The 27,972-nt window shown below is 43.2% G+C and overlaps 1 protein-coding gene across 4 annotated transcripts in view; it reads left to right on the top strand.

Moving 5' to 3' along the window:
• LOC145407459 (uncharacterized) overlaps positions 1-27,972 on the top strand; it is a 564,352-nt gene that overhangs the window by 192,040 nt on the left and 344,340 nt on the right. The window lies entirely within an intron of this gene.

Genomic DNA, 27,972 nt, shown 5'->3' with positions numbered 1-27,972 from the left:
TTATCTGTATATCTGTCTGTCTATCTATCTGTCAGTCTGTCTATCTATCCATCGTTCTGTTTGTCTGTCTGTCTGCTTGTCTCTGTTAGTCTTTGATGAGGCCAGTTTGGAAGTGATCATTATTTGGTAAGAGGTAAAATATAAGAAAAGAAATTTATTATAATCCAAGTCAAGGCACTTTGGCCTCCGTCTGTCTGTCTGTCTGTCTGTACCTCTATCTGTTTATCTATCTGTCTGTCTTCCTTATCTATCTCATTGACTTGGATGAGGACAGTTTGAAGGTGAAAATTATACGATCTTGGATAGAAATGCTCTGAATGACTGTATAAGAGAAGGGTCAGGGGATTTTTTCTTTTTAACCCTTTGACTGCGTAGGGTTGCTCAGCTGAATAAAATCTATCCTTTCCATCCATCCATTCATCTATCTGTCTGTCTGTCAGTATCTGCCCATCCCTCCGTACATCCATCTGTCTATCTGTGAATCAATTTTGTCAGTCTATGTGTCTTTTTCGGTATCTGTTCATCCATCCATCTGTTCCATACACATCATGTCTCAAAGTCTGTGTGTGTGTGTGTGTGTGTGTGTGTGTGGTTAGCTGGGGGAAGAAAAAATGTGGAGTGTGGTGTTGGAATAAGCTAGATGGATGAGTGGAGTGTGTAAGAAAATAAATGAAGGATGTGAAAAATGCGTAGTGTGTGTAGTAGAAAGAGGGGGAAATCAGTGATGTGAGTACGCGATAGGAGGAGGAAGGGAAGAGATGTGGTGTGTGGTGTTGGCAATAAGCTTGGTGCGTGAGTGGAGGTGTGGAGTGGAGTGTCAACATCACAGGACTCACCACATAGCCTTCCTCCCACCACCACCCACAAAATTACACTCTCTACTCTTCCTGTTGTGATAGAAACACACACACACACACACACACACACACACACACACACACACACACACACACACACACACACACACACACACACACACACACAGACGAAATGAATGTAGTGTAAGTGTTGTGAATGCCATGTGTCCACAAGCTACAGTCTCTCCCCAACCTAACGTCAACTCATTCTCATCTCCAACCAGTATTACAGCCATAGCAATGTTTTACCACAACTGCATACTGCCCCAGTCCTAAACCTCAAATCCATTCCTACTCTTTATCCTCATCCCATCCTTATCCCCATTCCCACCCTACCCTAACATTCATCCCAACGCCATCCCGATCCCCACTCTACCCTGACTATAGATCCCCATTTCCCAACTTCCCCCGCCCCATCCTGACCTTTCCTTACCTCATTGCCAACTTTCCTTACCCCATCTCCATTCCCACCCTACCCCAATTACAGACCCCAATTTCCCCTGCCCCATCCCCAGCCTTTCCTGCCCTATCTCGAACCTTCCCTACCTCAACCCAGTCCTATTCCTCACCAGCACTTTTGGACTTCATGTTACAGTAGTCTTTGTTTGACCGTCACTATGAACTTGTTAGCACCTTCACGTAATAATTGCGTCACAGGGCGTAAGGTATATGAGAGCGTCCCTTGCATACCGTTGACCCTTTTTAGTCGTAGAGATATATTAATTCATTTTTATATTGTTTTGTTTTATCGAAGAGAATGAGAGATGCGGAGTAATAAAAATAGTGATCGTCATGTACAGGTATTTATTTTTAGTGCACATTTTTATTTATTTATTTTACTCAAGAGCAGCGTCGAGTTTCCGTAAATTAAATCAGTGTCACATAAAGTTACACAACTCAGGGCCGCGGAGACTCTTCACGGCCAGATTTTGTGTAAGTTTCCAAGAGTAAAAGTTAAGAATTCCGAAGTGAAATTCCCAGGCGAGTCTGGCCTATTTACTGACTTGGCTGGAGAGGCCCCGAGGAAGTGCGTAGCCGATAAATATTGGGATAAGAAATTAAAGTGAAATGAGCGTAATCATAATAATAATAGTAATAATGATGATAATAATCCATCCATCCATCCATCATCCAATCCTGCATTGCCCCATGAGGAGCGTAGGAGCCCGGGGCTAAGCAGTTGGTCCCGACATTTAAAATGAGAGTGACCAGCCTCACTCATCCCTGAGTGGCATTACATGAGCAGTCAACCCCAGCCATCCCTTGGATATAAACCTTCACCCGCTCAATCCGATTGGAGTGCAATAATTACCCACTAAACCACCAGGCGTCAAAATTTGGTTATATGGTTACCACTCAGCTTAATAAATGGTTTCCTGGTGTACAGGAAACCATTTGGCTTGTCACTCAGTGTTGAGTCACCCACAGGCAGAAGGAAGAGAAAAGAATGAAGGAAAGACAGACAGAAGAGGGAGTGTAATGTCACTCGTAGGCAGAAGGACAAGGAAAGAATGAAGGAAAGGAAGACAGAAGAGGATGGAAGGAAAGAAGGATGGAGGAGAGGAAAGGGTAGACACCCGAGAGCAGCACTACGAGTGAGTGGATGGTGAGCGCCCCAACCTACCACAAATAATAATAATATTGTAATCGTACTACTTATTCTGCTACGACTACTTCAGCTATATACTACTACTGCAACCAGTAATAACAACAGCAAGAAGCGGTGCGAAGGCACAGCAAACCCCTCCCCGGCAGTCAGTTTAGTGCTGACGTATAAACACAACAGGATATCTAGTCAAAGATGTCACATATCAAATTTGGAGCAAATCGGATGAAAATTGATTTTATGCCCATTTGAAATTTTAGGCCTGACCCACCTGACATTGACCCCCTACCGCTAACTGGAGGGTGACCATCTGATGTAATGAGGCATGTTATAGGATGCAGGTTTGAAAGATGTACATTTAGGTTTGGGTTTCATGTCGACATGACGAATTTGGCGAAAAAGTGATTTATAGTTTACAATTTTTTAAACTTTTTTTTTTGGGGGTGTACAGCCGGGGCCTTGGCCCAGTTTGGCTCAGAATTTGGTCGGGTGATCAGAAGGTTATAGCCCATCATCCCTGTAATTTTAGTCAAAATCGCACGGGTAGTTTTCGCGTAAAGTTGTTAATAGACGGATAAACAGACAAACCGAGTGAAAACAATATCCGTCCCCGAACCCAGCCGAGGAGGAGATGGGTAATAATACGTCAGATTAGCGAAACAGCTCGTCCATGTGATCCATTTCAAGTGTAGGGATCCTAAGCCAGGCTGTGGCTGTTCGGAAAGAATAGATCTATCAAAGAATACAACCTGAAGTCATAGAAAGTTACATGTCTACAAAACTGATGTTGCTCTATGATGTTCTTTCTAAGTGGATTTCGAAAGGAAGGTTTTATTTCTCCACTCCCTTTTATTCACCTTAGAAACAATCTCAGAAGTTATATTAGTAGCAGTTGTAGCCTCAGGGTCAGTTTAATTTGAAGTCGATGGATTGCTGGCAGAAGTTGCTCACCCCATGTGCACCACCCAGTCCTACATCTACCATAACAGTGATGAGGATTATTAATAGCTATATTTTATACTCTAGCTATATCTCTTACTCCCAAGCTGATTAAATTTACCGGTGCGAGAAAACAGAATGAATAAATAGAATAAAGAGGGCATGGTATCGCAAGGGTTAGTGTCCCGGCTTACCCCTCGTCGTTGCATTATATGATCGTAAAACCTCCAGACGTCTCTTGGGGATTCAGACCTGAGCGTATCCCCAGGCAGGTAAATGAAAAAGTGTTATGGCGTTTTCCACTGAGTAAACACAGGGACCCATGTTTGTCTTTCGTGTTCATATCCCCTCATAATCCTCCCTGCTGCCCTGGTATCCTCCCTGTCGTCTTCTTTGCCTCCCTGCCATCTTCCTTTTCTCCATGTCATCGCATCCCTGCCACCGTGCCATCGACTCCTGCCACCCTGCCATCACTTCTTTCCACCCTACCTCTGGCCCATCCTTTGTACCACCCTCCCTTGCCTCCAGTCTTCATGCCACTTCTCCCCTCTTTCTGCTCCCCTGCCAACGCGCTTCATGTCACCCTCCTAGTCTTTGTGCCACCGTGCCACCATCTTCCCTTCCTGCCATCACTTCTTGTGCCACCTTTCCTCTCTTCCTGACACCCTTCCACCTCCTCCCATCCCGTTACCCTGATGTCTTTTCTGCCTCCGTTTCTGCTGCTCTACCGTCTGTCTCCCGCTTTGCCATCTCCACCTCTTCCTGTCACAATTCATCACAGTCATTTCTCTCATCCTTCCTCCTTTCCTTACCTTGTATTATCCTTCCTCAGCTTCTTCCTGCTGCTCTACCCTCCCTGCCGTCCCTACCCTGCCCCTGCCACCATCACCCTTATGCCCAGCATCGCGTCTTCCCCTTTCACCCCACCACCATGCCGTGCCACCCTTCTCTTTATCTTCGCCTCCCACGCAGCCTAACCCTAACGCCCTTCCACCTCAACCTGCCACCATTTTTCACATCCCTGCGTCTGTGTTTCCTCTTCACACTATTTCCTTCCTTTTCCCTTCTTTCCCCTTTTCTTGGTTTTTTCTTTTATTGCTTCTGACTTTGTTTCCATGCCTCCTTCCTTTGTTCCTCCACCCTTCCCTTGTCATTCCTTTCTTGTCTTCATTTCTCTGTTGTCTGCCCCGTTTCTCTTCTCCCTGTTTTCTTCATTCCCTTCCATCCCTCTCTCCGTCTTCACCCCCCACGCACCCTAATCCCAACGCCCTTCCGCCACAACCTGCCAACATTTTTCACATCCCCTCCGTCCTGTGCCATCCTCACATCTCTCCCTTCCATCCTCTTCACCACCTTCCTCCTTTGTCTCCTTTCTCTTGTCTTTGCTTTATTCCTTCTCTCCTTTCCTCCTTCCATTGTTCATTGCCTTCGTCCTCTTTTGTTTGCCTCGTCTCTCCTTTGCCCTACTTCCTCTCTTTCTTCCTCCAATCCCTGCCATCTTTACGCTGCTTCCCTCCCCTACACCTTTTACTCCATCACATCTTCCCCACCACCCTCCTCCTCACTCCTCCCTCACACTTCCATTCTTCCTCCATCTCTCCCTTCCTCCCCCTAACTTCCTACTTCCCTCCACTTTACCGCCACACCTACTGCTATCTCATAGTTCCCTCATTACACTACTACCTTACATCTTCCCCACCACTCTTCTCCTCTCTCTCACTTCCTTTCCTCCATCTCGGCCTTTCTGTCTCTAGCGTCTCACTTCCTGCCACTATACTCCCACACCTCCTACTATCAGTCTGTCCATCCTCCTACTTCCTCACTCCCCTCCTCCTACTTCCTCACTCCCCTCCTCCTACTTCCTCACTCCCCTCCTCCTACTTCCTCACTCCCCTCCTCCTCCTCCCTCCCTCTTCCATCCTCCTAAACTCCCCTACCCAGTGCCTTATTCTTCCCCCTTTCCATGGTCCAGCCTAGACTTCTGTACCTTTTTTGCTCTTAATTAGGTAAAAAAAAAAATCCAGCTAATAGGTGATAAGTAAATAAATAAGGTACCAGCTAATTCTGGCTGTCTTTAATACAATGAGTAATTTGGCTCTTTGTTTTTTTTTCTCGGTAGGAATAATCTTGCTGGCTTTAGATTTTGATTCCTTCTTCCTTGCGTAAAAGAAGAAATCAGCGAGACCTTAATTTAGGCGTGTGACGTTAGTAAGAATGGTATAAATAAGCAAATAGGTGGGTAAATAGATAGATGGTTGAATGGATAGATAGATAGATAGATAGGTGGATGGAAGGATAGATTGATAGATAGATAGCCATATTAAAGGTGCACTAATTAGAGAAAGTACCACCTAAACCTAACTCTTTCCCAGGCTAGCCCCCAAACAGCGGTACTTCGTGAACTGAATTATCTGGGGCATGATAGAGGATAATTAAAAAGACATGGTACTGGAAAGTGTAAATGCAAGGTTATAGTTGAAATTAATTAATGTCTCTTCTCTTTTACCAGCAAGTAAACCTTTAAAGAAATAAGTCGTAAGCTGAAGAAAAGCGTCTGGATGTAGTCAGAATCAATAGGTTTTTCAAGAGCCAATTGTTGACGAAATTTCCTTTGGGGGGAGTAAATTCGTCTGATGTTATCCAAGCCTTGTTTGTGGGTTAAATGCGATTATATCTTAAGTGTTTAGCTTTCTTTCTGTTAGCAAATGGAGAGTGATTTTTAACCCTTCTACGAATCTTCCTTAACGAGTAAATTAAAACACTACAGCTATTATTTGTGAGTATGGTGAAAAAATAATAATAGTAGTAATAAGAAAATGGGCTGAGGGTGGCCGAAATAAGATGGAGTAATAATAGGAATAGACTTGTTATTCTCAAACAGCTTTCTCCACCTGCGTTTTAATAATATGAAGTCTTTTAACAGCCATGTCTCTGTCTCACTAGATTGCTCGTAGCGACGCCTGAAAGTCATTTAGCTCTAACTGAAGACCATTTACTTACCCTGCTATTCTGGGGAGGAGAGGAGGGTAGGGGGCGAAGCTAGGTCGATACAGCAGGTCATTATTGTGCTGGGAGACTGGGGGAGAGAGAGAGGGGGGGACGGGGTTGGCAAGGGAGGGGGGGATATAAAAGAAATTGGGGCAAGGTCTGATTAGGTGATATCAGTGAGGTGGGGGGTAGGGGCTCGAAATAGGGGAGGATGGGGTGTAGGTTGATTAGGAGACGGTGGGAAGGGGAGAGGAAGGGGCTGGGAGAGAAGGGGAGAACAGAGAAGGATGGAGGGTAAGGGAAGAGATCGGAAGGGGGGCGAGGAGAGAAAGGGAGGAGGAAGGGGAACAAAGAGGGAAGGGAGAGGATATAAGGGGAACATACAGGGGAGGGGAGAAGAGGGGAGAACTTGAGGGCAGGATAGAAGGTGAACATACAGGGGAGGGGAGGAGAGGGGTGAACTTGATTAGACTGTAGTGAAAGGGAGGAATAGGTAGGAAGGGGGAGAGGGGAGAAAAGAAGGGGGAGAACGAGAGTGATGGGAAGTGTAGGGCGGGTAATGAGATGTTGAAGGGGAAAGTGAGATGGCCGAGGGAAGGAAGAGGAAGTGGATGGTGTATTGAAAGGAGCCAAGAGAGGAAGCATTAGATGGTGGGGAAGAGAGGAAAGGAAAGGGAAGCTGGAAAATGGGTGCAAAGTAGGTGTTGGTTATGAGGGAGAGGAAGCATACAGGAAGTATTTGTGGTGGTGGTTGTGGGAGAGAGGAAGCATTAGGTGGACAAGAGAGGCTGGAGGAAGGAAAGATTTTGATTGATTTTACATTTTATTATTTTACCTTCCTGGCGTATCATGTGGCTGGAAGCATAAGGTTGGAGGTCATATTCAGGAACAGAACTTCGCCCATTCCACTGTGGTCTGTTTCACACCTAGGCACACCCATGACGTTCCCTGCCGATGTAACATATCAAAGAGAATCATTTGTTGGTAGAAAACGTATCAAGTCTAGCGGTTTACGATTACTAGCTAGCAGAGGAGAGTGAAAAGGACATAGACGTGAAATTTTCCCCAACCTTTAGCCCCGATTGCACATAGATGTAGGAGCTGGAACCATAGATTTTGTTTCTTACGTCGAAAAATTGGCTAGTATCTCAAGATTATACTGCATAATCATATCTGTGAGATTCGTGATAGGGGATATTTGAAGTCATTCATTTTTTTATGTTGTGTTACTTGTTACAACAATACATTAGAAGTTTGCATGCAGGTGTACATTTCTGTTTATATTGGCACATTCTTTTCCTGACCAAAGATACTTATAACTTAATCTAAACTTGGTAGTAGGGATATCAAAGAGGCTGGTAACTGTGATTGCCCTTCAATGTGAGGCTACCCCTGCATCATCCAGTGACGGTGTGGGAGAGTCGTTTGCTGTTCGCTTATTCATTATTATTATTATTATTATTATTATTGTTGTTGTTGTTGTTGTCATCATCATCAGTAGTAGCAGTAGTAGTAGTATTTTCATCATCATCATTATTATTATTATTATTTCATTATTATTAATAAACTTGAGACTGTTAATGAAGAAAGGAGGAATACAAACTGTCTGGGATGAGATTTTAGCTATATTGTCTCTCGGATCATGCGCGTGAAAGCTAATATGATACAGAATATACAGCGTGAACTTTGACATCCTGTTGAAGATTTTTGTTGGATATTTTCTGTCAGTGAGTGGGGTGGAGGGGGTGAGAGGGAGGGGGAGGCCACGGATGCGATGGGGGGATGGAGTGGAGAGGTATATGAGAGAGGGGTGTGTGAGCTGGGAGCATGGTAGTGAAATGGCGGGAGACAGGGCGACATGGAGGCGACTTGTTTATGGCCAGCCCCTACGGAACTAAGGTGTCTGCCAATAGATAGATAGATTTTTTTTTTAAGCATTGTAAATTGTGCCTAATGAGTCCCGCTGAAATAACCAGTAATATATAAGAGAGTTAGGGGGGTTTTAATAGCTGTTTTTACTTTGAAAATATCAGACGTCTTCCCTTTGAGTAAAATTAGCGACAGGAACGGAACAACTTACACAAGACAGTATCGTGTGTGTGTGTGTGTGTGTGTGTGTGTGTGTGTGTGTGTGTGTGTGTGTGTGTGTGTGAAGAGAAACTCGATAATTAGCCTGAAGGAGACATTAGTGGTGGCAATTAAGAGAGAGAGTTAGTAGAGGTGGTAATAACAGAGGGAGGAACTAATTGGGGAGGAGGAAAGTTGGGGAAAGTAGCTCAGGGGACGTGGACATGAGGGAGGGCGAGTGGGAGTGGCTGGGTGGCGTGTAGAGGAGTGGTGAGGTCAGACGTGAGGGAAGTTAGGATCTCGACCAAAAATGAATGGGGGAAAAAAAATAAAATTGGAATTGAAAAAGATAAATTGGGTGGGAAATGTTGAGACGAATTGATGTTTTGTTAGATTTTATTGTGTGTGTGTGTGTGTGTGTGTGAGAGAGAGAGAGAGAGAGAGAGAGAGACGTAATGGTGGAAGTGGCAACGAGGAAACTCTATCCAAATGTCAAATTGATACCATTTGGAGCCTTATTACGCTTCATTTCGCTTCCCTACAATTACGCTTCCCTTTTCCTGGTCCTCTGTCCTACCCACTCAGTTATTATTATTATTATTATTATTATTATTATTATTTACAGAAGATGATCAGAGGAAGGAAAAACAAATTAGGAAAGTTAATGTGAAAATCTCTAACATGATCATATCTTACCTCTAACGTCGCTTAATCAAACTTTATCTGGTAAATTTGGGTCGCTGAGGATTTGTTTAAGTTAGATTCTAGAAAGTTTGGTTATACTTAGATATGCTTAGAAAATTTTGGCTCAGGAATTTGATTCTCTCTCTCTCTCTCTCTCTCTCCCTCTCCCTCTCCCTCTCCCTCTCTCAAGAGTTATAACTTCTGTTCATCATTATTGGAGTTAGAAAGTCGGTTTATTTTTCTAGTTATAATAGTGTGAATAATTTAGGAAGATAATATTGTCCCATACCAAGAGTGGATCATACAGGTAGTTTGTGTGTAGGATTGTAGGTGAGTAAGTGTTATAGGTAGTTATATAGATAGCTATAGGTAGATAGATAGGAATATATATAATGTTCCCATAACACCAGAAACCTTATATAGGTAGATAGATTGATATACTGTTGATAGATAGGAAGATAGATAAAATTTCCTTAACACTAAAAGGCCTTGGAAACAATGTGGTGATATAGGGTTAGGAAGGTGGGAGAAGGTGAGGGAGTGAGGAGAAGGGGGGAAGGGACGTGGGAGAAGGTGAGGGAGTGGGGAGAAGTGGGCAGGGAGGTGGGAGTGGAAGGTAGGAAGGTGGGAGTGGGGGGCAGGGAGGCGGGAATGTGATCATGTCTGTTATACAAGGCGGAGTTAATAGGTTTTGTCAGCATGGGGAGGCTAGGCCATTACCTTTGTGTGCCTGGCTGGGGGTGAGGGAGAGGTAGAGAGGTGGGTAAGGAGGTAAATGAGGGAGGAAGATAGCGTGTGGTAGGGAGGAAGGGAGGTAGATGAGGAGGTACACGAGGGAGGAAGGAAAGTGGGAGGTAGAGAGGGTGGTAGGTAGGCTTGGGATAGGGAGGAAGAGAAGCAGGAGGAATGAGGTAGGTAAAGTGATGAGAAGCATGAGGAAGACTGGAGGTGGGAGAGGTGTGAGGTTGAACGAATGAAGGAGGTACAAAGATAAGAGAGGTACCTGGGGAGTAGAAAACATACTAATTAGAGTCAAAGGGTGCGAAGCAGGCAAGAAGGAAGACAAGAGGCATAACAATAGAGGTTAAAAAGAGTGTGAGGGAGGGAAGTGGAAGGCATAATGAGGAAGGAAAACAGAGGGCTTAAAATAGTCAAGGGGAGTGATAGAAGTGATGGAGGTAGAGATGTGAGGGAGACTGGCATGAGGAAGGGAGAGTGAGAGGGGCTGAGGTGTGAGGGAGACAGTGGAGAGTAAGAGAGGATGAGACAGGCAGGGTGAAGGAGGAAGAGGGAGTGAAGTAGGTAGTGAGGCAGGCGAAATGTGGAGGAAGGGACTCGAGGGTGGCAGGTGTGATGAGGATAGTCAGAAAGGAGGAGGAATGAGACACGAAGGGAATGAGAGAGGTGTGAGAGAGAGGGTGAGAGAAGTAAACCAGACGGAGGGAGTAGGTGAGGAAGGGCGTAGAGAGGGAGTGAAAGGAATAAGGGAAACGGAGAGATAGGGAAACAGGGGAATGGAGTAGAGGGAGAGTGGAAGAGAGGGAGACAGGGAAATAGAGGGAAGGAGAGACGGGGATGTTGGAAAACGGATGGGGACGAGGAGAGAAGGAGGGAGGGAGGCTGGAGAATGGGGTGAGACGAAAAGGGAAGGGACGTTGGATAATAGGAGTCAGGGGAGGGGAACCAAACCAGCAGTAGAAGATAAGCTGGGAAAGTAGATGGGATGCAACACTTAGGCTGATTACAACTTTTTTCCATTACTAAAAAGACATTCTGTATCGTAAAGTGTTCTGGCTTTCGCAGTGTTCTCTCTGTCGCTGTTATTTCTATTTACCGTCTTCTCTTTATCGGACTGTTTTCCACGCTGAACACTCACGCCATCAAAATGTTCTCGCAGTGTTCTCTCCTTAAAACAGTCTCGCCATAAAGGTTTTCGCAGTCACACAGCTCTCTACTGTATAGCAGTGTTCTTCAAAAATTTCTCTGCGTCACAGTACATACCCTTCTTTAGCATTCCTCACAAAGTACTTTCACCATTACAGAGTACTTTATCACATATTTTTCTTCTTCTGGATTATGATATCCTTTTAGTTACATTATTTTCTCACCATTATATAATTAATGTCCTCAGTCTAGCCTCACTTGTCATTTGGTACATTGAAATTAACTGTAATTGATTTGTTTTCATTTGAGGGAACTAGGTTAGCCTCACAGCATTGATTTTAAAGTCGTGCCTGAGTGAAAGTTGTTGAGCTTTAGTTCATAAGTAAGAATGAGTCTTCTTGGTTACTATAATTCTGTTTACACTAACTTGGCCTACATATTCGTTCTTTTGCAGTTCATTTCACGTAGCTCAGTGTTAGAAAAATAAGAAAATAAACAGCTCTGCGTCTTTCGTGGCACTTCTTCGTAACTAGCATCATATTCTAGTATTAATCTATTGTGGCAACCCAGCATTCAAGACAGGGAGAGGACAGTTTTGAGCCAGGTTTGAGTAAAAAGGGTATACCCAGAATAGCTCTCCAATCTGACTACTTAATGATATGAACTGTTCTTGAAGGAGTTAGGGATCTTGTCAGGTAAAAGTTAACTACCTTTTTAATGGCCAATAATTGATGTTAAATATACCTATGCGAGTATGTCATGCTGTATGGTAGTGAGGGATGTAAAGCTGTGTTGGGCTTGTACTCTCGTCGCTTAAGGGAGTTCCGTAACATCTCTTCCTTAACGATTTATTTTTGGATACGGCCGGTTAAAATTATTTTGTACGTTATTTATGGAGAGTCTGGTGATATTGAGAGTGATTTAATAGCATAAAAGAGGACAATATGGTGTACTAAGCAAAATAAATCGCTTAAGAAAAGGTGTGTGAGAGAGAGAGAGAATGTGACAGAATGTAAGCGAACTATTGATGGCAAGTGTACCTGCATGAGAGAGAGAGAGATTTTGGCGCTGTGTAAAGGAACTATTGATGGCCCGTGTACCTCCATCTCCCTAGGCAATTCCCTTTAAGCTAGTTCCGGCAACAACACACAGCCGACTTTAATGTTTGTGCTACTCCCCGTCTCTCTCTCTCTCTCTCTCTCTCTCTCTCTCTCTCACACACACACACACATCATCCCTTCTTCAGGTCACTCTCTATTCCTTCCTTCCCTCTCCCCGTCTTTCTTCATTACCACCCATTCACCCTCCCGCCTCTCTCCATTTCCTTCCCTTTCCCGCCATTTTCACTCACTTCACCTACTCCCCCCACCCCTCCCCTCCCCTCCCCTCCCACTTCACTCTTCCCCTTCATTTTTCCATAACTACTTCTTCATATTCATTCCTTCATATTCTCCATCTTCATATCTTTTCCATTCCATTCCTTCCCCTCTCCTCTTCATCCCTCTCCTTCCCTTCCCTACCTTTCGCTTCCCTCCCCTTCTCTACCTTCTCATTCCTTACCGTTCCCTCTCTTTCACTCTATTCGCTTCGCATCTCCTCTCCTCTTCTCTCCTCATCTCCTCTCCTCTTCTCTCCTCATCTCCTCGTCATTTCATTTCACTTCATTTCACTTCCCTCCTCTCCTTTCCTCTCTCCTCTCCACTCCTCTCGTCTTCTCTTCTCTTCCTTCTCTCCTCTCCTCTCCTCTCCTCTCTTCTGTGTCTTCTCTACGCCTCCTTCTCTCGTCCCTCTTTGTTCGTTTCCATTCTGCACAACATTTCTCTTCCTCGTTTCCTTCCGCCTCTCCCTTCTCTCCTGTGTTTGCTTCCCCTCTCATCCTCCCTCTCTCGATAATCTTCTCTTCAACTCTTTCTCCCGCTACCATGCCCTTTCTGAGAGAGAGAGAGTCAGTACCGATTTGAATCTAAAACAGATTGATAGATAGACAGATAAGTACGTAGATAGATAGACTAACACACATGCGAGAGAGAGAGAGAGACAGACAGACAGAGAATATAAAAAGGACAGACAGCCAGACAGATTAATACACAGATACACTAACAGACATACACCAATACCAGTGGAATCAACAGCAGTATTTTTTTCTCATAAGTCCAATTTACGCCGTACCCATTGTCGCCGGCCGATCCTGTGAGTCTGTATCGTATTTGCATATATATTCCCGGCATAATATTGGCATTAATATTCCCCACCCTTCGTCCATTTATTGATATTATCCGTGGTTTATAAATGTCAGCCAGTGATAAATATAACTCAGTATTCAGCCTTTATTTGCTATCGTCTTTTTTTTTTTATGATGGAGAGCGAGAGACTAACGAGGAGAGTGTATATGAGGGAGAGGGAGGGGGAGACCGAGGATGAGTTGGTGGGAGGGAGTAGAGGGGTATATGAAAGAGGGGGTGTAAGCTGGAAGGAGAGCACCGAAATGACAGGGGACACGGCGGCATGGAGGCTATTTGTTTGTGGCCACCCCTCACGGGATTAAGGCGTCTGGTTATAGATAGATAGGTCTTAGTGTCGTGATAGTTATGATCCCTTGAACTCACGTAACTCAGATATAATGTCATAGGAGGAACTAGACAAGGGGAGGTTTTGCATTAATTTCTATGATCATCCTGCAGAAAACAGTTATAAGCTGCAGTAATTTTCGTCTCGCAGCTAAGGTTTATGAAGTTAGAAAAGTGGACGGGGGAAGATACGGCAGCCTCCTTGTCCTTCCTCCGATTCAAAACACGAGTTACGGTGGGGAATTGGTCCTAAATGCGTTTGTGTCTCCCGGTACAGCTCAAGAGTGGCTTTTTCGAACTGAAGAGGTTAGATGTAGTCTTCATTCACACTTTTACTAATAGAGGTCGTTCTTGTGTTTAAGTAAAGCGTGTGGTGATAGTAAGAATGAATGAAAATTGAATGTAATTGCCAGCTGGTTGCAATAATATTAATAATAATAATAATAATAACAACAACAGCAACAACATAACAATAGTAGTAGTTGTAGGAAGAGGAGGAGGAGTAATGGTAATAATAATAATAATAATAATAATAATAATAATAATAATAATACGTTCTAAGGCTGTAGGGTCTGATTTAATAGGCAAGGTAGTGGAAGACAGAGAGAGAAAGTAGGTGAGAAATTGGAAGGGAGTGATTGAATAGAAGCAAGGAGAGATAGGCAGGTGAGGTGTAGGTGAGTAGGTAGCTTGGCAGGTGAGAGAGAGAGAGGATGAATGACAAGTTGGAACACAGAAAAGGTAAAGAAGAAATAGGAACACTCCTTTCATGAAGACTACACCCTTCTCCCTTATAATCCCCGACCTTACCCCGTTCTTAGGTAGTGAAATGAGGGCATGAGGATGATGGTGGTGACGGTGATGATGTTGGAATAGGTGATGATGATGATGGAGTTGATGGTGATGGTGATGGAGTTGATGGTGATGATGATGATAGTAACCCAACCTGAATTTCATGTCGTGTATCAGTACATTATCAACTCTGGAACACATAACACATAGGAAAAATGTTTCACCTAAATCTGTAGCTTTATAATCAGGCACATAGGACTGACCACCCAATCATTTGTATTTTGCCAGTATATGTGGTACCTGCATACGTCATTATTATTATTATTATTATTATTATTATTATTAGCAGTAGTAGTAGTATGTGACGTTTGCTTATGTGTATGAAAATTTTGGTAACATGTTGAGGCAGCGTGAATGGACAGTGTTGAATGTGTGAAATGATTGTGAGTACTGTGTTGTGGGAATGTGACGTCCTTCGTGAGATCATCGCCCGTAAGGAACTTGGCCACGAGTTACCCACGTCCCGGCCAAGTATTTGTCAGGACCTAGCTAGGCCTGTCCCGCCTACCCTGCATTCTTCACGCCCACCCCGCCCTCTTCACGCGCACCTTGCCCTCTTCACACCCGCTCTGCTGTCTTTTTCACACCTACTCCACCTTTCATACTCCTGCCTCTGGACAGTATTGGAGCCCTGACAGACGTAACAATGTACACCCAGAAATTAATAGAGTAGTTCCACATTGTTGTAGTGATGAACATTAGTCTCGTATTTTTTGTTTAATTCTTTCTACTGCCGGACGATATTATTCACCTTGGGAGAGCCCTTAAGGAGGAGGGGACGTCTTAAAGGCTATATTTAACTCCACAGATTTTAAAAAGTCTCTCCAAAGCCTAGTAAAAGTGTCTGGAGATTGCTAGAACGAAATTGAAAAAGGCGTAATCGTATTGAAGGGATTAAAATATGTAGTACAGGGTTGACTTGATTGTCTTTGTGCTCACTGTGGCTTGATGGAGATTAGATGGAAAAGAACAGTGTATGACAAGAAACCCATCAGATCTGTGTGTGTGTGTGTGTGTGTGTGTGTGTTTAGTTTTTTTTCCTTGAGCCTAACGAGAAAGTCTCTAATTGTGTTCAACTACGCACAGGTGCACTTGTAACCTAGCGTTGTCTAATGGTAACGATATTGGCTCTATGCGTTGACTACGTGCAGATATTTAGGTGATACAGCGTTCTGTGTTGGTAATGATTTTGCTCTGAAGTTCATTATATTCAGGTATGATGGTTAACTTATTGCTCTTCCGGTGGTCTAAACCCCTATTACATGCAGGTATCCAGGTTACGTAGCGTTGGGTATTGGTAATGAGTTTTGGTCTAAAAGTTTGTTACATACATGGATGTGGACAAGTAACGTCGCATTGTCTTAAAGTGGGTCTTAAGTGTGTGATATTCTGGTGTTCAGGTGACATAACGCTGATGAGACCGGGATTTATTCTGTAAGTTCACTGTTTTCAGGTTCCCAGTTAATGCAGCGTTGTCTAGTGTTAACGATATTTGCTATGAAAGTTCACTACATTCAGATCCCCAGGTAATATGTTGTGGAATGGTAGCGATAACATTGGCTCTGAAAGTTTACATACATGATTGAGGCGTAAAGGTAACGTGGCTCTAAAAAGTTTACCACATTCAGGTGCCCAGGTAACATAGTACAGTCTTATGGTGAGGCACACAGGTCTCACTAGCCTTGCGTTGAGGCGCGTGGATAGGAGCGGAAGGAGAGCAATGCTGTCCACGCGGATGAGGACTTGACGTGGTGGCGTGGTTGGCATGGTGTGCTGGCGAGTTATGTTGGTAGAGACGCGTGGAAGGTGAGGCAGTGCAGGTGTGAAGGGAGGTGCAGAGACGGCCCTTTAGCCTCGAGTCAAAAGTTCGCCTGTACTTCACTGGCAAATGTGGCCATGTGAGGTATGAAATGAAAAATTAAGAGACGGTGTAAGTGTGAAATGAAAAGGAGAGGCAGTAAGCTGTGAAATGAAAAGGAGAGACAGTAAGTTGTGAAATGAAAAGGAGGGACAGTAAGTTGTGAAATGAAAAGGAGAGACAGTAAGTTGTGAAATGAAAAGGAGAGACAGTAAGTTGTGAAATGAAAAGGAGAGACAGTAAGTTTTGAAATGAAGAATGGAGACGATGTAAGCTGTGACACGAAAATCAAAATTTCGCCAACTTTCTTATCGTGACAGTGTAAGAGATGAAAGGAAAAAAGGAGAGACTGTGTAAGCAATGAAATCAGAAGTCAGAAGTTCGCCGTCGCATCCTTGACAGATAGGAGTGTGTGAGATACGGTAAGAGATGATGTAAGTTGTGAAATGAAAAATCAAAAAAGTTGTTTGACTTTTCACTACCATTTTTGGCCAAGTTTGACATGAAAAATCAAAACCTCTCTTGCACTTCCCTGATAGTTATTACGGGATGTAAAGAGTGTAATTAAAAATCAAAAGTTCGCCGGCACTTCCCTGATGAACTTGGCACGTAACGTTTGACAAAAAAGCAGAAGTTTTTCCACAGAACATTTTGTATAAAGAATAGATAACAGTATGATGTACACAGGAAAGTGTTATAAAGGATACCGATATTTAACGACATGGAGCACACAGCAGAAAACATAGAAAGAGGATTGTACTCGTTGACGCTCGGGGAGGAATGAGAAATGCCCATAAACATAATGGTGGCAGGGGATTGTCGGCGAACTTTTGCTGGTGATTGTACATGCGGCGCCGGCCATGTACCGGGGCCCGCGCCTGCCCGACATCTCTGAGGCTGAGGAGGAGCCGGCCGAGGACACGCTGTCGTCGGCGTCCACAGCGTCCTTCTGGAGCCACGAGAGGGAGCTCTATGACCCCTGGTGGCGCTCTACACCTCCCACAGCAGCAGCCATCCGTGCTTCGTCTACCACGCCGCCCCTCTACCGTGGCCTCATCCGCACTGCCCCTCCTTCCTCTCCTGTTGATGCTCGGCCACGACGATCGGTGCGACAGCCTGCCCGAGGTCGCAGTGGTACCCCCCCGGCATACAACTATGTGCCACACCGCAGGCGATCCCGCAGGCATGGTAAGAAACGTCACTTACCATGGTAGGGGTGGGGGTAATGTGAAGTATGACTCAGTGGTGAAATTTATTATTTTGATCATCAATCATTTTCATCGTCTTCATATTTTTATCTTCATCATCATCGTCATATTTTTGCAGTATGTCCCACTAATATATGATGTCGGTGATTAAACCTGTATTTACCATCTTTCCATCTTTATCTTCATTATCACTATCATCATACTGTATTATTTTTGCTGTATGTTCCACTAATATATGGTGTGGGTGATTTACTCTGTATAGAATATCTTCATCACCAGCAGCAGCATCTTCATCAGTACCTCTGTACCTGTTAATTTATTATAGGCTGTATTCACTAGAAGTATATAGTATACTGTAGGATTACTGTTAATAATACACACGGAGTATGTATTTGAAGTGCATTAAGCCTGATTGAATGCTGGTGTATGATACTATGCCATTTTTATTTATTTATTTATTATTAGTGTACTGTCGTCTGAAGGTTGATTTGACTAATAACCAAGGAGACATTCCTACCCTCATAACTTAGGCTCATGGAATTTCATGCAGCCGCGATTTAGCATTCAGGCGTGGGAGTGACCTAGTTCCGCCAGATAAACACAAGGCAAGTCTGGTGTGTTTATGCGGGGCAGGTATTGGTGTAAGACGAGGATCCCATGGTGCCTCGCCCACCTGGCCATCTCAGACCAGCTGGTTCCTCACACTTAATCCATGCCAGGGATTATGTTCACACATACTTAAAGTTCGCCGCATTCTACACATAACGAGCACCTTTTGCCAACCTACTAGTTCAGAGTAGTTCCATATTTATACCTATATTGAAAGTTCACCTCATTCTGCACATGGCTAGTGCCTTCTGCCATCCTTGCTGGTTCGGAGTAGAGCCAAATACAATCCACCTCATTCTGCACATAACTAGCACCCTTTGCCAACCTTCTAATTCTGGGCATTGCAATATTTAACTGACCTCTTCAGTGCGATGAGTTTTCGGTGCTAGTGTGCTGGCACTGAGATGACTGCATTCAGTTGAGGAACCTCCACTGTGATAACGATTATTCAGTGTCAGTGTGGATGCCGTTGGAAGATTTGTATAATCCAGTTTGAAAGCTAGGGCTGGAGAGATTAGGGCATATTTTCAAGACAGGCATGTCAGCAACACTTGCAGAAAGTTAAACACAACTTCTGTATGCAGTTGTAATTGATCTGTTAATCACGACACTATGAAACAAGACAAAGGAAAAGGTTTATTTTTCCAAGTGGTGTTTCACTCTATGCGTTGCAAGTTTTGAATAGTTTTGGGGAATTTTAAATGCTTCAATGAATAGTGAATGGATGTATCACTGATTGCACTAGACATGATAATATGCCTTCTTGTGCTTCTCTTCCTATGCACCTCTTGTATTACTGGGAAATTAGGTTCGGATGCTGCTGCTGACGATGATGATGATGAATCCAAAAACTTAGCAATATCTCACCGTGTAGGACGAGGAGCGTTGAGAGCGGTGAAGTGAATGGGCGTGTGAGAGGAGGAGCGTTAAAGAAAGTGAGCGTGCGAGTAGGCTTGTTATTGTGGCCATGAGGCAGGGTCCACGCATGGCTCCACCGCCTTCCACTATTGATTTACAAGCCAGTCAGCTGTTTAGATCCCCCCCCCCCTCTCTCTCTCTCTCTCTCTCTCTCTCACACACACACACACACACACACACACACACACACACACACCACGTAGCACATTCCACAGGCTTTGTATGTCATGTTATTAACCATTTCGAGGCTGTGTGCGATTGTGAATTCCGTCACCAGGCAGCTTGTTCCACCTACCACCTCCCTCTCGCTCATGTAAACAAGCAACGCACATTTCACAACTTTCAGAAATACCACCACCACATGTAGCTCTTGTGTATTGTTTTATGTACCTATACAATTTCTACTAAATTTATCACTTGTTTTTTATCTCTCCCAACTTTCCATTCTTGTAAACAAACTACTTAACATTCCACCGAGTTAAAGAGGTCAGTTGCTTTATGTATTATCATGTTTTACCATTTCGCTGTTGTGTACTGTTGTCACTATTAATTCCTTACACTTATGGGGTTCCAGATTTATACAGCAATATTCCAGCGTTCTGAATTTTGTTGATTATAGTGTATTTGCCCTAACATGACACAGATCGTAACCCCTGTTGACGCAGTGTATTATCCAGTGTAATCAGATTGGAGGGTCGAGTTGATGAGCACCCAAGGAGACTCATGCCTGTCTCATACATGTAACTGAGGCTCATCGTGCTCAAGTTGTAGGAGTGGCACAGTTCCATCAGATGAAAATTGAGTGTAGTTTAGCAAGATTTCCTATTCTTTTAACATGGATTGAAAATTATGCAGAGGCTGTATTGACCGCAACTTTGTGAAAGAAAAATAATACAGTTGGAAGAAGAATATACTAAATGAGTCACTAGATTAAAGGAGTTAGGGTATCAGAATGGTGCCAAGGCTTTATTGACTGCAGGAGAGGTATGGAGAACACGTGAGCGTTGCCTGGGGTCCTGATACTAAATGAACCACTAAATAGAATGAGTCACGGTTTCAGAATGGTGCAAAGGCTTTATTGACCGCAGGAGAGAGATCTGGGGAACACATGAGCGTTGGGTGGGGTCCTGATACTAATGAACCACTAGATGGAATGAGTCACGGTTTCAGAATGGTGCAAGGCTTTATCGATCGCAGGAAGACGTGAGCATTGCGTGGGACCCTGATACTAAATGAACCACTAGATAGAATGAGTCACGGTTTCAGAATGGTGCAAAGACTTTATTGACCGCAGGAGAGGTTGCGTGGACTCCTGCCTTCTCGTGACCTGCGATCGTGAACTGGACCCTTGAATGTCAAGGCCTCACGCACTTGCCGCTCACCCTTGATGTTGTTGCGTGTGGGAGAGTCTGGTGTGTGCCTTGTATTGCGGGTCTCTCTCTCTCTCTCTCTGGGAATAGGTAGGATTTAATTAGAGAAGATGGTCATAGGTGTGAAGGATTTTATATCGTGAATTATTCGTTATTGCAAGATCAAACATACGTGAGAGAGAGAGAGAGAAACCTCTCTCTCTCTCTCTCTCTCTTGGAATAGGTAGGATTTAATTAGAGAAGATGGTCATAGGTGTGAAGGATTTTATATCGTGAATTATTCGTTATTGCAAGATCAAACATACGTATTTGAGAGAGAGAGAGAAACCTTAAGCAGCAAAACATAGAGAGCACGTATGCATTTCAGTGGTTACCCCAAAATTAGATAGCTCGTCCATAGAAGAAAACGAAAGCATGCCTAAGACGAGTTTTCTGTGGTAATAGTTGTATGGGATACCGTGATAGATTAGGACTAGCTTTGTAAAAAGAAGGTTCATTCAGATCATCATCATCATTCATCGTCATCATCATCATCATCATCATCATCGAAGTCTTGTTGGTAAGCTCTCAACAGGGGGTGACTATAGCAGAACTGGAAACCTACTAAAATTATCACATTCGTTCAACTCTCCTTCCATCCTTCCTCTCATTCCTCCTCATGCCTCCTCCTTTCTGTCAGTTCCTCCATATCTCATACGGTCTTAAACTCTTCTTCCTTCCTCTCATTCCTCTTTCTTCCTCTTATTTCCCATCCTCTCATTCCTCTTCGTGCCTCCTCCCTCCTGTCAGTTCTTCTACTTCTCATACAGTCTTAAACTCCTCTTCCTTCCCCTCATTCTTCTTCGTGCCTCCTCCTTCCTGTCAGTTTTTCCACATCTCGTTCGGTCTTCTTTTTTTATCCATACCACCAATCTCTATTTTCCTGAATTTCTTTGGCATCCCTACGATTTTCTCCAACTTGTTGCATCCAAAGCTACTTGCCATTTAAGTAGTGCAAGTCTAGGTATACCGTCAAGTGTATGCGCTAGGCTGCACATATGCCTAACCTAATTTTGGTGTCAAAGGTCATCATCATCATCATCATCATCACCATCATCGTGGACATATCATTATTGTGGATATGTTCGTCGTTATCATCATCATCATCATCGTGGTTATCGTTATCATCGTGGTCATACTCATTATCGTGGTTGTGGTCATCATCATCATCATCATCATCCTTCTTTCCACTCAAATGAGGCTACATGAACTAGTTTTGTCACACTACTTCATCGAATTTTGGGTCTGCTACGTATCCATCATTTTCTCAGTAATGCCAAGTGTTGTGCACATGGTGATCGATTCTAAGGTGATATTTTAGTAGAAAAAATAGTGAGGTGGCGTTGTTATTGCTCTAGACTGTCCTTTAAATATACAGTAGACGAGATACCGATGGATAGTCTATGTTGGAGCGACCGGTAATGTGTGTGTGTGTGTGTGTGTGTGTGTGTGTGTGTGTGTGTGGTGAGAATACAATTAATCAGTTTCAGTGTATAATTGTCATTGGATATCCAGGGCACTTTGAAAACACTATGATATGCCAGAGAGATTGTGTGTGTATAGATGCTTTTGAAGTGATCAGAATGTCAAAGGTTTGCATGATGAGTGTGGATCTTGCATCACCCCATGTAAGGTTATAATGATAATGGTGGTAGTGATGATGATGATGATACATAAATGCTTATAAACAGAGGGGATTCGCTGATACTTCCTGGTGAAAAGAATTGTCTGGGAAGTTTTGGTCCACTGTCGTTCCTATACCGTAGTCACCCGTCCTCCAGTGTGCAGTTTCCCACACTTAATGGTTCAGCAGTGACAGAAAACGGGCAGAATCAAGAGCGTTTTCTACAACACGAGGAAGGGGCAAAACTCCTATATCATATTACGGAATTTTTTAACTACAATGAGGAAATTTGTGTCTTTAGTATAGTTCATCCTTATTGTTGTGTTTTTCTTATCAATTGTGGGGGTACCTTTTTATTATTTTTTTATTTTATTGATCACATAGATACTTCGACCACGCCCATTTTGTGTACTTGCATCAAATGGGCGTGTTTTCGTGGGGTAAGGAGGCTCCCCAGTGCCATATCCTTGTTGGTTTATTTCTCTGTATTCCACGATAATTTACTCTTGTATATACCACGTAACCTCATTCTTACCTGGTTATGTATATTGCGCGGTATTACGTTATGCTAGAGAGAGAGACGCCTTTATGTGGTGGCACTGATATAACCGAGCGGCTTTACTACTCGGTTATACAAGCGTCCGTCAGCGCCCTCCCTCTCCCCTAAAGGAGAATGGTGAACCGCAGAAGGGAACTTGATCCTGCAGTCCACCGGGTTCACATTGCAGATGAGCCAGGGGCCACCAGTCTATCTATTATATATACTGTAATGTTTCTGTTGATCACCTTTCGACCAACAAAAAATTACATTCAGGTAAAGCCATGAATCTTTTCTGAACGCGTTTTTCTTTAATTTTGCGTCACATTATTATTATTATTATTATTATTATTATTATTATTACCATTGAAGCAATTTTTGTAACGTAAGTACTTTCTCTTTTTCAGGTAAGTGTGGCGATTTCTCATTAGTTCTGCACCCCGTCTTCAGCTGGAGGTGTCCAGTAAGTACATTGGCTGTTTCTATAGTCGTTTTACCTTAGCATGGCCCAAATTTTCGTCCATATACACCTTACTTCAGATAGTAGCAGCAAAGACTTACGGCAGTGCATCCTTCCCTTAGCACGTCTTCGTGACTAGCACCATATTGTAGTATTCATATCTTGTTACAAATCACCTTCAGGATGAGATGAAAATTTTAGGCCAAGTTAAAGTGAACAGAGTATAGTTATGCTTCAGATTTGACGGGTCTATGAAGTGGGGCCATTGAAGTGAAAGGGTAGTAAAATAATTATATGATATACCGGTACTGATAGATGGATACGTGGATGGATGGATAGATAGGCTGATAGACATAGAGAATGCAAAGAATCAACCCTGTAAAAATGATCAAAGGCGTAACGGGTTAAAAATAATGATCTCAAATGAAGCCAGCGGAGATAGATAAATAGACATAAGTAGATAGATGATAAATGGATTGCTAGATAAAACCAAGAATCAGCCGTGTAGAAATGATCTAAGCCATACTAAGGGTTTGAAATAAGACTAATGATGCCAGCGGATACATAAATAGACATAAGTAATAGATGATAGATTAAGTGGATAGATGATAAATAGATTGCTAGATAAAACAAAGAATCAGCCGTGTAGAAATGATCAAAGCCACTCTAAGGGTTTGAAGTACGGTTGTCTAATGAAGGCAGCGGAAGTTTGAAGTGTAATCATGTGTGAGCGACGTATAATTTAGCCTACGTGTCAAAGATGAATTTCGTTTGAGCCGAGAAAAGTGATGTTCGTAGTTTGATGAGTTTTGAGGATGTAAGACTATTATTATTATTATTATTATTATTATTATTTTTATTTGTGGTAGGTGGGGGCGCTCACCATCCACTCACTCGATGTAGTGCTGCTCTCGGGTGTCTGCCCTTTCCTCTCCTCCCTCCCTTCCTTCCTCTTCTGTCTTTACTTCATTCTTTCCTCGTCCTTCTGCCTACGGGTCACTTTAAAATCTCTCTTTTGTCGTTCCTTCATTCTTTCCCGTTCCTTCTGCCTGTGGGTGACTCTACACTGAGTGACAAGCCAAATGGTTTCCTGTACACTGGGAAACCATTTACTACGCTGGGTGGTAACTATACAACCAAACTATGGCTTCTGGTGGTTTAGTGGGTAATTGCGGCACTCCAATCGGATTGAGCTGGTGAAGGTTTATATCCAAGGGAGGGTTGGGGTTTATTGCTCATGTAATGCCACTCAGGGATGAGTGAGGCTGGTCACTCATCTTAAATGTCTGAACGAACTTGCCTAGCCCCGGGCTCCTACGCTTCACACAGGGCAACGTAGGATTGATGATGGATGGATTATTATTATTATTATTATTATTATTATTATTTATGTTATTGTAGGGGAAGCAGTAAAATTTTTGATGTTGAAATATTATTATTATTATTATTATTATTATTAAAATGGTCATTTATTACATCAGTAATAAATACATGACGTTTACATTCATACAACAAAACTTTGTGCAATAAACGTAGAAGACTCGTGTATTATTACTTACTGTTAAAACGTAGCATACCGGTAATACCAAAAACATATGTCGTTGTGATGATGGTTAGACAAGGAGGCGATCTGTTTGTGGCCATTCCTTACGGGAATAAAGGCGTCTGGCTGTAGGTAGGTAGTTAAGTAAGTAGGTAGATTATGATGGTGTTATTAAAGTCAGACTAGTAGAGTGAAGTTGACAGCACCCGCCTTTCTCTCTCTCTCTCTCTCTCTCTCTCTCTCTCCGTTCCCTGATGTGGAGGGAGGGGGGCGTGTCTCCCGGGGGGGCCCTAAAGATGAATATTGATCCCTTATCCTTCTTGTTAACGAGCTTGAATGACGAAAGCCTACCTAGCATTTTTTATTTTTTCCATCGCTGCCTTTACAAATCATGGATATTATCTCTTCATCACAGTAATTCATATCCTTAGCGATTTGTTTTTCGATACGGCTGGTTAATATACTTTTGTGCGTTATATATGCCGAGTATGGTGATGTTTGAAGGATTTTTATAACACAGAATAGCACAATAAGGTGTAGGAAAGAATAAATCGCATAGGAAAAGGTGTTAGAGAGCCTCCTTAACCGACAAGTGTATGGGCCTATGTCTTTGGAAGTTGGTCATTATATTCCATGTCTCATTGTCGTAGCTACATCATGTACAGTTTAAAAACAGCTGTGTACATTATTACATAACATTTCTCCTAAGTACCTCATCTCAGTCTCATCTTTACACTTCGTTTCATCTCATTCCTCTTCTCACAGCCCACATTTCTCTCTTCACACGTCCTACACATCTCAAACCCCTATACCTTACACTCTACAGCTCACATCACATCCAACCTCCCCCATATCACAACTCTAACCTCATAACCTCATTCCTTTCCTCATCTAAACCTCAGAACGCACACCTCACTCACACATACCCCGCCCCGCACCTGTATCCTCATCCCACACACAACACATCACACACCATAACACATCTCTGTTCCCTCACCATACCTCACATCATTCACCATACTCCATCATTATCAGTCTACACCTCACACACCATCTCCCCATGTCTCACCTTACACGCCCCGCCCTCCTCCTCCTTCACCTCTCACACCTTATACCCCCCACTTCACCGCCTAGCACCCCCCCCCCCTCACATTTCATCTCCCACTTCCCCACCTCGCATCCCCCGCACTTCGCCTCACATCCCCCCACTTCACCTCTCACGCCTCACACCCCTAACCTCAACACCTCGCACCCCCACTTCACCTCTCATACCGCCCACCTCTCACTTCATCTCTCACACTTTGCACTTCACACCTTCCCTCTCACACCTCGTACACTCTTGAAACACAGCCAACAAAAGACCGATAAGAGTACCTCCCGCCCCCCCGCCCCCCCCTCTCTCTCATTTCATCAGAGTCGCAGTTACAAAGAAGCGGGTACAAAGTAGAAACAAATACAGGACTGCATTGAAAATAGGCAAAAACAGATACATAAAAAAAAAAAAAAATGCCTTTCTACCATTATTACTGTCCATGTTGCAAGGAAGAGAGAGAGAGAGAGAGAGAGAATATTTGGGCGGGGAAAAAGACTGTAGTTGTTCATTAAAAGGAGATTACAGAGATGATAACCGTACCGTACTTAGTGTGTGGGTAGGACCCTCCCATCCTAACATCAGCTCTCGGGAGGGGGGGGGGAGTCGGTGAGGGAACATCGTAATAGACAGATAGATAGATACGTACATAGACAGACAGATATGCATGTGGTTGACTTGGGTATTGTGCCAGTTCATCATCACTATCACCAACACCATCACCACGGAATATAGTATAGATGAGTCACCATATAGTAGATTGGGGTAGTGTTATCGCCATCCCTATTCATGTTCGTGAGTCTTTTCTTCGGGAGAGGATTACGCGGAATTTGTGAGCCAATAAAGCGAGTGGTGTTCGTCATCAGGAACCTGCTGGCCTGGCATCCAACACCCCATCCGCCTCCAATAAGGGGTTTGATGCGATTTGGAGGATTGGATCGTGTTGTTACGAACCCATATACTCGTCATCCTGTCCAGCCCTACCCTACCCTACCCTGCTATTCCCTCCCCTCCCCTACCCTAGCTTTTCCTTCCATTCCCTTCCTCTCTCTCTCTCTCTCTCTCTCTCTCTCTCTCTCTATACCTACTTCACATATACACTACACTACACTTTACATATACAGTACACTACACTACACTGATTTATTCCTTACTCGGCTGTACTCTCAAAATCGCTTTATTCTGGTCTCTCTCTCTCTCTCTCTCTCTCTCTCTCTCTCTCTCTCTCACACACACACACACACACACACACACACACACACACACACACACACAAGAGGGTGGGATTAACGAGTCAGCATCGCAATTTAGGAAGATAATTAGGGTATTTCCATAAGTCCACTGCTACTCACTAGATCCCGATAACATTTTTTATTTATTATTATTATTATTATTATTATTGCTGTCTCCTGGTGATATTATTCAACGTAGGAAAGATGTTTTGTCCAGACGGGGTTTATGAAGGCGTTATATGACCCCTTTAGTTCGAGAAGTATCTGTTTAACTAAATACAGTCTTTTGAAGGTAGCAGGAGTGAAGTTAAAAAAAAAAAAACGTAATAAAAGTGTTAGTTAAAAGAATATGATAAAGAAAACCAAATTCGATACAAGAGTGAACCCATACATTACTTTGGTTCTTCTCTACTGAATGAATTAGTCAGGAGTTAACCAGAAGTATGTACCAAATTTCTGCCTTCACAGTAAAAGACTTAGGATTATTTTGAACTTTTGGCTACGTGTGGGGTTTCTTTCGTGAATAAAATCGTCAGGCGTTAATCAGAATAAAACAAAGAAGTTCCACTACCATCTGAAAAGGTGGGGAAGGACTTCATATGCAGCCAGAGTAAAAAATGCGTCTACCTCACACTTAAAGCATGTCCCTCACATTCCCCCCTGACGCATCATATCAAAGAGAATCATCTATGGACAGAAACATACCAAGCCTCTCTCAGAATATTTGCCCGCGGAGAAAAGAGAGAAGTTGAAGAGATGCAGCATTTGACGAAATTATCTCACATACTGTGTTAGTATGTATGTGTTTATGGTATATATGTATATTACGTAGGAGAGTATGCTAGTATTTATGTACCAGTATGTATATATATGTGTACTGCTATGTACCTATGTTCTAGTAAGTATGTATGTGCCGGATTGTACTCATATGTATGAATGTTTATATGTGCGAGTATGTATGTATAGTATTCACCAGTATGTATACATGTAAGTGTATATGTATGTATGTATTTACCAGTACCGATATGTAATTTTGTGT

The sequence above is a fragment of the Coenobita brevimanus genome, chromosome 73 (genome assembly GCF_032717465.1).
Source record: "Coenobita brevimanus isolate Jiangsu-jjx chromosome 73, ASM3271746v2, whole genome shotgun sequence".
NCBI lineage: Eukaryota > Metazoa > Arthropoda > Malacostraca > Decapoda > Coenobitidae > Coenobita > Coenobita brevimanus.
Note: the sequence above shows the minus strand (reverse complement) of the source record. Positions and strands in the feature narration are given on the sequence as shown.